Consider the following 11836-nt stretch of genomic DNA (forward strand, 5'->3'; position numbering starts at 1 on the left):
GTGTGACTGATATTTCTGTACATATAGCACATGTTTCCAATCTCTAAAGTTTTAGGAAGTGCCTTTGTGAATATTTGAGTATACTTTGCTTAGTTTGCTAGGTCCTCAAATGACCTGGGATGCTGTGGAGGTGGTGAGTTAACCCTGAGGAGCTCAGCCGGGCTGTTTGTGTTCCCAGAACTTCTACTGAGACTCTTGGCCCACCTTATTCCTTAACTAGGATGATCATCTTATTTTCACTTGTATACTACTAGTTTTCCTTCAGACAAACCCATAAAAGTGAAACTTTCATGGTTAAAGTAAGGATAAGAGTGGGGCTGATCAGTTTGTATTAACCGCTCAATCCTCTTTAGCCAGAACAACTGCTTAACTTACTTTTCTGACTCCAGCCAGAGTGTCCTGAATCATTGGAGACTGAAGAATGTATACTGTTTTTAAGCTATTTGAATATTTCATACATTGAAAGCTCTGATAAGACCTAGTTACCACATACCATCAGTAAAGAAAAACAATAAGGGGCACTTGCGTGGCTCAGTCGGTTAGGCGGCCAGCTCTTGGTTTTGGCTCAGATCATGATCTCTAGGTGGTGAGGTCAAGCTCTGTGTAGGGCTCTGTGCTCAGTGCTCAGCAGGGATTCTGCTTGAGATTCTCTCCCTCTGCTCTTCAGAGTTCCTGTGCTCTCTCTGTCTCTTTCTCTCTCTCTCAAATAAATAAAGAAATCTTGGAAAAAAAAAAAAAAAGAATAACAACAATACAGTCCAAGAAAGTCAAATAACGTGTGACTTCACTTGTGTGTAGAAGTTAAACAAAACAAAGAAAAAAAGAGGCAAACCAAAAAATAGACTCTTGAGAACAAACTGATGGTTGCTAGAGGGGAGGTAGGTGTGGGGAGGGGTGAGATAGGTGGGGAGGATTAAGAGTGCACGTATCACGATGAGCACTAAGTAATGTATAGAATTCTTGAATCACTATATTGTACACATGAAACTAATATAACACTGTACATGAACTACACTGGAACTAAAATAAAAATAATTAAAAAATAATTAAAAAAAAAACAAAAATTGATTTTCAACATAAAACAAATGACAATAAGTTTAGGTTTCGTCTCAGGGGAGACTAGTGGCTCAGTTGGCTGAACATCTGCCTTTGGTTCAAGTCACGATCCCAGAATCCTGGAATTGAGCTCCACATCGGTCTCCTTACTCAATGGGGAATCTGCTTCTCCCTTTCCCTCTGTTCCTCGTCCCTGCTTGTGCTTGCTCTCTCTCTCAAATAAATAAATAAATAAAATCTTTAAAAAAAATTTTAAAAAGGTTGGGTTTAGTCTTCTGGTCTCTAAGCTAAAGAAACAATTCAGGACTTCCATGTCCTCTTTCTCAGTGAGTCTTAAATGTAAAGAAGGGAAGAGAAACTTCAGAGATGAGTGCTTCAGATGAGGAATCAGTGGTCCCAACCACTCCCCAAGGCCGCTGCAATTGTTCCATTTCATGTGTGAGCAAGTGGAGGTGCACAAAGATCAAGAAACTTGCCTCACTTCAGAAAGCTAGAGAAAGGTGCAGCCAGGGGTCAGCTTCCTGTCTGTTTCTTTGTCACGTGGCAGGAAGAAGCACAGACACGGGGTTATTTTCTCCCAGAGGATTTTAGTTGTGATTTTCTCACCATTAGTGCATCATGATATCAAGATACTGAGTCATGACTGACACTGCCATGAAATAGAATAAAATAGAATAGGCATGAGCTGTTTCTTGAAACTTTTATTTCACTGATATACACACACATATACATGCACACTATTTTGTGATATAAAATGTGTTTATTTCTGCCTATGATGATACTCAAAACTGAAGCAAATTAAACTGCTAAACTACTCTCTTTTTGGGGATTCTTTGTTATTCTATTAAAAACCACAGTTTATGGGTTTGAGAAACAGTGTTTTTTGAGGCAAAGCAATTGCATTATGAATTTTTTTCTCCAAGAGCAGATATTAATAGAACGATCGACTTGCGCAATTCTCCACTGCAGTGTTTTCACATTCTCGAGTATGAATGTGGGAAAGACAGCTGTATCTCAGTACTATAGCATTTTTAATTTACTTTAGAATACTTCAGCACAGACAGTATGGTGTGCTCATCTACATGGATATGTGCATATGTGGGAAGGGGCGGCTCGTTAATGCAGGATGTTCATGTTGCTGGTGCCCAAACTATGAAGACATGTCCCAAAGATGGTGGGTCATCCCTGGAAGGAATCTAATCCAGTGAGCCCCCAAGGCTGGCTGTACATTAGAATCATCTGAGGCTTTTAGAAAGAATTTAATAGTGCAATGCCTAGGTGGCTCAGTTGGTTAAGCAACTGCCTTTGGCTCCAGTCATGATCCCAGGGTCCTGGGATGGATCTCTACAAGGGCTCCCTGCTCAGTGAGGAATGTGCTTCTCCCTTTCCCTCTGCTGCTCTGCTGCTTGCGCTCTCTTGCTCATGCTCTCTTTCTCAAATAAATAAACAAAATCTTAAAAAAAAAAAGATTTAAAAAAGAATTTAAGAGTTGCATTTTATCTTTAAAATCGTACAATAAGCTTGAGCTTCTCTTTTGCTGTACAGTTCTGAGAGTCCTTGTACTTGTATAGATTTGCATAATACTCTCATAGTTAGAATAGAGAAGAGTTTCACCACCCAGAACACTCCATTGTGTACTACTCCTTTAGGGATACACCTCCCCGCCACCCTTAACCCCTTGTGGTCATGACTTACCTAGAGACCTTTTAAAAAGACCAATGCCCAGGTTCTGCCCTCAGAGTTTCTGATTTAATTACACTGGGGTCAGGACAAGACTCTTTTAAAAGTGTCTTTGGTGGCTCTGATGTGCATCCAGGGCTGAGAAACTGATGGTCTCATCAGGGCCTACACTCCTGAGGCCACTGTCACAAGGTCTTTTACTCTCTTCACTTAAATCAGCTCTGTTTTGTTAGATAGTACCAACAGTATTAAAAAAATTTTTTTATTCTATTAATGAATGAATTGTACTCAAAATCGGTGGTGAGCTGAAGGAAGTCTTGTACAGGTACTGGCCCCTCTCCCCACTTCAAGAGAGATCTGAGCACCTGGTAGGCCCATCCACAGCAAGAGGACTTGGGCCTCTTAAGGAAGACTGTCAGGGCCAGGATCTGGCCAGAAATCTAGATGAATTTTGTGCCTGGGGTATTATAGGATCTGTCCTGAGCAACTCTTTCACACCTTTGCCTATCTGGAATGCCTAAAAGGATAGGGATCTGTGCTTCATGCAGACTTCAGGAAAGTTTAATGTCTGTGTCTGCTTGTCTATATATTTGCTTTGCAGATTTGGTCTGAGACTTGTTTTAATCATCAGAGCAGCCAGAGAGCATTTCTCTTATCAAGCCTCATATAGAAATCCCAGAATTTAAATCGTGGTTTATCATCTGGTAGGGAGATGCTGGGGAGGGAACATTACCCTTTCCTACTTTTAACTTAATCTTAATCTTAGCTGTACTTTAGAAACACCTGAGGAAATTTAAAATCCTGATGCCCAGACTATACCACAGGGCCAGTAACTCAGGGTCCCTGGAAGTAGAGCCCAGGTATCACTAGCTCAGAAATCCTTCAGGTGTGAATCCAAGTTGAGTGACACCATGTTGGAAGCTACTAACATCTGCCAAAAATAATCTTAATAATTTGAACAAATAAATTGGGTTAGAGGTATTTAACTCATTAAGTTGAACTTCATCTTGTGTCACCACTGCAACTAGACTTGGCTTCCAGGGAAGCAACTGGCTAGCTGCCCAGTCCCACCATGCAGCTGCCTCATCTTCACATCATCTTCACCGATGGCCTTTCCACTTGGAGTTAAAACCACTCCTTAGAAGACGTATTAGTTATCTACTGCTGTGTAACCAGTGACTCCACACCCTAAAAGAATAAACATTTATGGTCTCAAGTTTGTGTGGGCCACAAACCTGGGAGCAACTTGTCTCGGTGGTTCTGGTTCTGGGTTTCCAATGAGGTTACATTCAGCTTGTAGTATGCTCGCTAGCCTGGGGCTGGAAGGTCTGCTCCAAACTCACTCAGGTGGCTGTGGACAGAAACCTCAGTTTCTCACTGGCTATTGGCTGACGAGAGGTCTCAGTTTCTTGCCACACAAATGTAGGTCTCAACATAAGGCTGTTCAAGTGTCCTCATGACATGGTAGCTGGCTTCCAAGAGAGAACGTGGAGGGTGCCACATTGTCTTTGTGACCTAATCTCTGAGGCACACACCATCACTTCCCTTCAACTTTATTTGTTAGATGTCCAGTCCATGCTCAGGGGAAAGGGAACTAGATTCTACCTCTTCTTCTTCTTCTTTTTTTAAGATTATTTATTTATTTGACAGAAAGAGAGAGATCACAAGTAGGCAGAGAGGCAGGCGGGTGGGGGGGGCAGGCTCCCTGCTGAGCAGAGAGCCTGATGTGGGGCTCGATCCCAGGACCCTGGAAACATGACCTGAGTCGAAAGCAGAGGCTTAACCCACTGAGCCACCCAGGTGACCCTAGATTCCACCTCTTAAAGGGATGACTATTAAAGATTTTGTGGATAGACCTTAAAACCACCACAGGATGTAATTGGCCAGGGCTAAGGGCATGTAAAGGGGTCTGAATTGCCCTTATGGAAAAAAGAAGTCTAATTCCACTAAGATGAAAAAATGTAACAAGCATTGGAATACCTACAGAACCCCCCTCCCCCCCAAAAAGATCACAATTTGATTATCATTAATGTATTAATGGGCAGTTGTGGTAATTGGTTTTCATTCCTTAAGTCTTAAAATGAGAATGAACACACAGACCAAAAGAAGTCATCTCATCTTGCTCAAACCCATGTTTTCCAGTGGATCAGTTCTTTTAAAGGCATGTACCTTATACGGAATTCTGTGTATGTGTTAACAGACAAACAGAAATGACATTTAATTTCAAGCTCCATTAGTAACATATAGGGAATGGTAAGAACAAGGTCAGCCAAGATAGTGAAGGACAAACGTATTTCATTCCAATTACTTAAAATAGTGTACAAATGCAGCAGCTGAGATAATACTGAGTGCTTGCCAACTCAAAATAGAAGGGATTAGAGGAAAGAAATAGAAAGCCTTATGATACCTGAATTCCCAAAATGCTCTACTTTCTTTTAAAATTATTATTTTTACAGGAAGCATTCAGATCATATATAACAGGGGTCTACAATCTGCAGGCCAAATCTGGCATGCTTTCTGTTTATGTAAACAAGGTTTTATTGGAATACAGCTATACTCATTCCTTTATGTATTGTCTCTGGCTACTTTTATAGTACAGTGGCAGAGGTGAGTACTTTCAAAGAGGCTCTCTGGTCCATGGTGACTTAAAGATTTACTGTCTAACCCCTTACAGAAAAAGTTGACAATCTTTGGTGTAGACTAAAGAAGGAGGATATATGAGTATTCTTAACTTCATTAAAATAACCCCAAAGCTTTCAACAGAGAGTCTCTTGGCCTTAAAGACAGATTCAAGAGAAAACATGAAGATCAAGGGATTGGCAAAAAGTATGTAATTATTTATTAAAACTTGCTACCTTTAGGGCAAGATGACTAAAAGTTAATGCCAAGAATTTCCTCTCAGCCTAATCTTGTTCTTTATCTATCTATCTATCTACCTATCATCTAATATACATCTGGAGCTTCTAGGAGTCTTACTGCTTGTGACCTGGAGAATAGCCAGTAGCAACAGGAAGAAATGAAGCTAAAACTGAATACTGTAATTTATATAGAAGATGAAGTAATCAATGTCCTTTAAATTGTATGTGATTGAAAAGAACCTCACACTTACTGAAGAAAAAAAAGGGAGGGAAACCGCAGGAAGTCAGAACCTGGGAGTTTGAATACCATTCCCTTTATCATTTTGTCTCTGTCTCTCTCCCCTTCCCACTTTCTTCTTCCTCCCTGATATCCCAATCCTTCCCCATTCTATATTAACTTCCTTTCTTCCTGCTGCAACTGGGTGTTCTCCAGGTCATGAGGAGTATTGTTAGGTCCCCCAATAATGCGTCCGTGATTAAGGGAGCGAGACTGATACAAAGCAAAGGTCAAGCAAAGCTTTATTTCGCGCCAAGCATCAAGAATCAAACTGAACGTTTGGGGCCGAGCCTCTTACAGAGAGGGTGACCTCCCTCTGCTTCGCAGACTAGCTTTTAAGCTTTTAAGGGCAAAGGCCATGTGGTTGGGCCTAGCCATGCACAGGTGGCCAATGAAATTGTAACACACAGAGAAAGCTGCACAGTCATGTTAGGTCACACATAAGTGACCAATTGAATTACAATTTACCCTAGTAGATATTTGAACCAGCCTATCACCTTGGTCAGAATTGGCACCCAAAAGGTGGGGCCCATACTCCTTGGTAGCTAAGGAGACAGTATGCGCCCCCCCCACACTGATCGGATGTCTCGACCTGGCCTGACCTTGTATTTGGGCTTTGTTTCCTGGGACTGGTTTCCAGGACTTGTTTTTAAGTAAGTCCCTTGTGGGAAAGGGGGCAGGGACAGTTTAAGGGTTAAACAACAAAGTTATTGTTTAACCGGATGGAAGCGCTCTGGCTAAATAGGTCCTTACAGTATGACTCCTGGAAGCTCCAGGTGTACATTTCCTGCCACTGTCAGAGGAGCCAGAGAGCATTTCTCTAACCAAGCCTCATACAGAAATCCTAGAAACGGACGCCTGAGTGGCTCAGACAGTTAAGTCTCTGCCTTTGACTCAGGTCATGATCCCCGGATCCAGTCCCTCCTCAGGCTCTCACCTCAGCAGGGAGTCTGCTTCTCCCTCTCCCTCTGCCTCCCCCACTCCTTGCCTCTGTCTCTCTGTCTTTCAAATGAAAAAATAAAATCTTAAAAAGAAGAAGAAGAAGAAGAAGAAGAAGAAGAAGAAGAGAAAGAAAGAAAGAAGAAAGAAAGAAAGAAAGAAAAGAAAGAAAGAAAGAAAGAAAGAAAGAAAGAAAGAAAGAAAGAAAGAAAGAGAAAGAAAGAAAGAGGAAGGAAGGAAGAAAGAAAAAGAAATCCCAGAAGATGGGCACAATGGCTGGTTTGGTGCTGAGGAACCAACCTTGACTGAACGGATTAACTTGAGCTGGGGTCGGAATGAGAAGACACAAAAGATGGGCTCCCGGAGGGTTGCAGCCAGTGCTGCTAAGACGACGTTTATTGGCTTACAGCAGTGTTATAGGATTCAAGCACAATACAATCACGTGGGAGTCACCTTGATCGTTACATTTACAATTCAGTAGAACAATCAACAAACTGCCGGTAAATAAGTTTTCTCATTCAGCGCTGTTACAGTACAGCCTCGAGTCAGATCAACTAGCTTAAGGGCAAATCTGCTGTGTGGTTTCGGTGCTTCTGCGAGCTGCAGTTATGGTAGCGCTTTAGGTCTGAGCCCTGGTGGATAGGGCTGGTCTCTGATCTGGCCCTAAGACCGCAAGGACCTGTCAGCTTGCTCTCTGGTCACTACAGTTCCCCCTTCTTTATTTTTTAGACAAAGCTCATGGAGGCCGGATTGGAGCTGCCCGAGGGATTGGAACCCTGCTTGGATGCAGACTGGCAGGCAACAAACGCTGTCATGGCTAGAAAAGCATTTTGGGTTCATTCTTAACTTTCCAGCCCTCCAATTCCCGCGCCTGCACTGTGAGGGTCTTCAGTTGTCCCCAAGTTGGGATCGTCGTTTGGTGGGTTGTTTTCACACGAGGTGGCCAATGTGGAGGAGCAGGCGTTAGGGGTGTAATCCTAAGCCTCTGGAATGGTGGGATGAGGTGTTTGGGATGAAACCAGAAGTTCCTCTGGAGTGTAATCCATTGCAGGGTGGGATGAGGTGTTTGGGATGAATCCAGAAGTTCCTCTGGAGTGTGATCCATTACAGGTACGTAGGAGGCCCTTGGGGAGCCAGATGGTTCATCAGTGTTCCTAGGAAAAATACACATGCCCTCGTCCCCAAATTAAAACAGACTAGACCATTGATTTGTTGAAGGATCCTTCCACCCCGGGTCAGCATAATGTTTTCCAGGCGGAGACCACAAACGGTCAGCTGTGGAGGTACCATCAGCAGAGAGATTTTAAAAATTTAAAGTATATAGAACTTGATTAAGAAGAGAATGTGGGGCAGTTAGGAGTTTGGGGTCCAATTCTGTGGTTACAGGACTAGGCCTTTACACAAATGAAGAGCAGAAGGGAAATGGTATGCAGACAAAAGGACAACCAGTGGATGAACACATGACCTACTCCACCATACCAACTGCCCCCCACCCCAACCCCACCTCACAGCAGGCAGTCACAAGACCCAAGAACATTCCAAGAGAAGAGTGCATCTATTCCTTGGCTTAGGTGGGGCTCTTGTAAGTCTTAATTGGTTAATGTATTCTGATTTGAAAACCTCTTTTTTTTTTTTTGGTGTCAATTTTAAATACAGTTTTATTTAAGACATTGCATTTTCCACTTAACAATACAGCGCTTATAAAGTGCAATGTTTACTTCCTTTCCCTGTGCACATATTCCATATTCAAGTATCAAGAATGCCCAGTTTTTTTGCTATAGCAGCTCAACATTACAACTGCCATGGAATTTGCTACAAATTTGGGTCCTTTGAATATTGTGTGTGGAACAATGCTCAACCTATTTATTCTCAGGTTGGTTTTAGTCAACCTCTTCAATGGTGGGCCCAGAGGAGGCACCACCAGAGGGAGGAGCTCCACCACCAGTGAAGCCTCCAGGCATTCCTCCTGGCATGCCCCCTGCACTCTGGTACAGCTTGGTGATGATGGGGTTGCAGACTTTCTCCAACTCTTTCTGCTGGTGTTCAAATTCTTCCTTCTCTGCAGTCTGGTTCTTATCGAGCCAGTTGATGATTTCATTGCACTTGTCAAGAATCTTCTGTTTGTCTTCATCATTTATCTTGCCCTGAAGTTTTTCATCTTCAACAGTTGCTTTCATGTTGAATGCGTAAGACTCAAGTGAATTCTTGGAAGACACCTTGTCTCGCTGTTTCTCATCTTCAGCTTTGTACTTCTCAGCTTCCTGGACCATGCGCTCAATATCTTCCTTGCTCAAGCAGCCCTTGTCATTAGTGATGGTAATCTTGTTCTCTTTTCCTGTGCTCTTATCCACGGCAGAAACATTGAGGATACCATTAGCATCAATATCAAAAGTGACCTCAATCTGAGGGGCACCACAAGGAGCAGGAGGTATGCCTGTGAGTTCAAACTTTCCAAGTAGGTTGTTGTCCTTGGTCATGGCATGCTCACCTTCATACACCTGAATAAGCACACCAGGCTGGTTGTTGGAGTAGGTAGTGAAGGTCTGTGTCTGTTTGGTAGGAATGGTAGTATTACGCTTGATGAGAACAGTCATGACTCCTCCAGCAGTTTCAATGCTAAGAGAAAGTGGAGTGACATCCAACCGCAGCAAATCTTGAACATTTTCAGATTTGTCTCCAGAAAGGATGGCTGCCTGGACAGCTGCACCTGGACAGCCTCATCAGGGTTGATGCTCTTATTCAGTTTCTTTTCCATTGAAGAAATCTTGGAGAAGTTTCTGAATCTTGGGGATACGGGTAGAACCACCCACCAGGACAATATCGTGGATCTGAGACTTGTTTAACTTGGCATCCTGAAGGGCTTTCTCTACAGGGTCCAGGGTGCCACAAAACAGGTCAGCATTTAATTCTTCAAACCAGGCATGAGTGATAGAGGTATAGAAGTCGATTCCTTCATACAGAGAATCAATCTCAATACTGGCCTGGGTGCTGGAAGGAAGTGTACGCTTAGCACGTTCACAAGCAGTACGGAGGCGACAAACTGCCCTCTTGTTTTCACTAATATCTTTCTGATGTTTGCGCTTGAACTCTACAATAAAATGGTTGAACATTCGGTTGTCAAAGTCTTCTCCACCTAAGTGGGTGTCTCCAGCTTTGGACTTAACCTCAAAGATCCCATCTTCAATAGTAAGGATTGACACATCAAAAGTGCCACCTCCTAAGTCAAAGATCAGCACATTCGTTTCAGCTCCAACTTTCTTGTCTAGGCCATAAGCAATAACAGCAGCAGTTGGCTCATTGATGATTCGAAGTACATTGAGATCAGCAATAGTTCTAGCATCTTTGGTAGCCTGACGCTGAGAATCATTGAAGTACGCAGGTACTGTGACAACTGCATTGGTAACCGTCTTCCCAAGATAAGCCTCTGCGATTTCCTTCATTTTCGTCAAAACCATAGAAGACACCTCCTCTGGATAAAAGCTTTTTGTCTCTCCCTTGTATTGTACTTGGACCTTGGGCCTGCCAGCATCATTCACCACCATGAAAGGCCAATGCCTCATATCAGACTGGACAACAGCATCATCAAATCTCCGTCCAATCAGGCGTTTGGCATCAAAAACTGTGTTGGTGGGGTTCATCGCAACTTGGTTCTTCGCAGCATCACCAATCAATCGGTGTCCGTGAAGGTGACATAACTTGGGGTGGTCCAGTTTCCCTGATCATTGGCAATTATTTCCACTTTCCTGTGCTGGAAGACACCCACGCAGGAGTAGGTGGTGCCAAGATCAATGCTAACTGCAGGTCTCTTAGACATGGTTGCTTATGTGTGGGCCTGGTTTGGGTTGAGAAGAAGACAGCAATCCAAAGATCTAGCCCCGCGTTCAATGAGCAAAAACCTCTTTAGATTTGATAACTCCACCAACCTGTTCCATGAAAAATTATTTATTCCTCATGCTATAGTCAATGCTTCTTAGACATACAATGTTACATTTTCCTTTGACCATGTATCTTTCTCTGATCAAATAATTCCAATTTCTTGGTTCCTCAAGACCCTATAGCTGAGATTTTGCTCATTTTTTAAATTTTTGACTCCCGTTAGAATTGTTTTTGCAGATTTAAAGCACACCTTCTTAATAAATGAAACTCAGAATATGAGATAGTGATCCATTCAACCCTGGATGTATTTGGAGTTAACATTGGAATCAGATTCACCTGGGAAGGAATCCCAGCTCTGTCATTTGTTCATTGTATGATCTTGAAATAATCAATATTCTTAGATAGGACTATAAGATACTCATTCAGTGAATATTGAATATTTGAAGGTATTGGTGTTTGGGTTGCAACAATTATCAAGAAAAATAAGGTCTCCACTCTCACCGAACATGTATGTCAAGAAGAGTATAGATACATTATAGACTGTTTCCATACACTGTGGTAAGTAGTGGGGTATGAAATACAGGATGTTACAAAGGGACAAAGAAAAGGTATGCAACCTAGGTTGGGGTAGGTGAGTGGGAGGTATCCCCTTCCCAGAGGAAATGGTATCTATGGGGAGACCTAAGCAATGAGTCAGACAAAGAAGAGAGTGAATAGGGATTAAACAATGTTTCTGGAGAGAGTAGGTAGTAAACTTACCATGATATAAGAGAGTACGATGATTTAAAGGAACTGAATATTAATTATTAGTCAGGAATATTCAGATGGGAAGTGACAAATTCATTTCCAAGTAGTTCAAATGAAAAAGTAGGATTTATCTGCTCATTAATCAAGCTATGGGTAGACTTGGCTGGCATCAAGGATGGCAAGATATAGGGACAGAAAAAAATGCCACGACTCTCATGTCTGCCTGTGCTTTTGCTTTCTTTTTGTGGGTTACCTTTGTTCTCTACTTCTGTAGACTGTTTTCTCCACACAACTGAGAAAATGGACACCAGCTATCCTAAATTAACAACACAGTAGCTTTGGCATTGGTAAAGGTTCGTTACTAAGATATTAAGAGAGGAATGTGCCTCACAAAAAGGAGCCA

General features: G+C 42.4%; 1 pseudogene; it reads right to left on the reverse strand.

Moving 5' to 3' along the window:
* Positions 1-8528: 8528 nt before the first annotated feature.
* Positions 8529-10700, reverse strand: LOC125100027 (heat shock cognate 71 kDa protein-like; annotated as a pseudogene).
* Between the last annotated feature and the right edge of the window lie 1136 nt (positions 10701-11836).

The sequence above is a fragment of the Lutra lutra genome, chromosome 1 (genome assembly GCF_902655055.1).
Source record: "Lutra lutra chromosome 1, mLutLut1.2, whole genome shotgun sequence".
NCBI classification, from domain to species: Eukaryota; Metazoa; Chordata; class Mammalia; order Carnivora; family Mustelidae; genus Lutra; species Lutra lutra.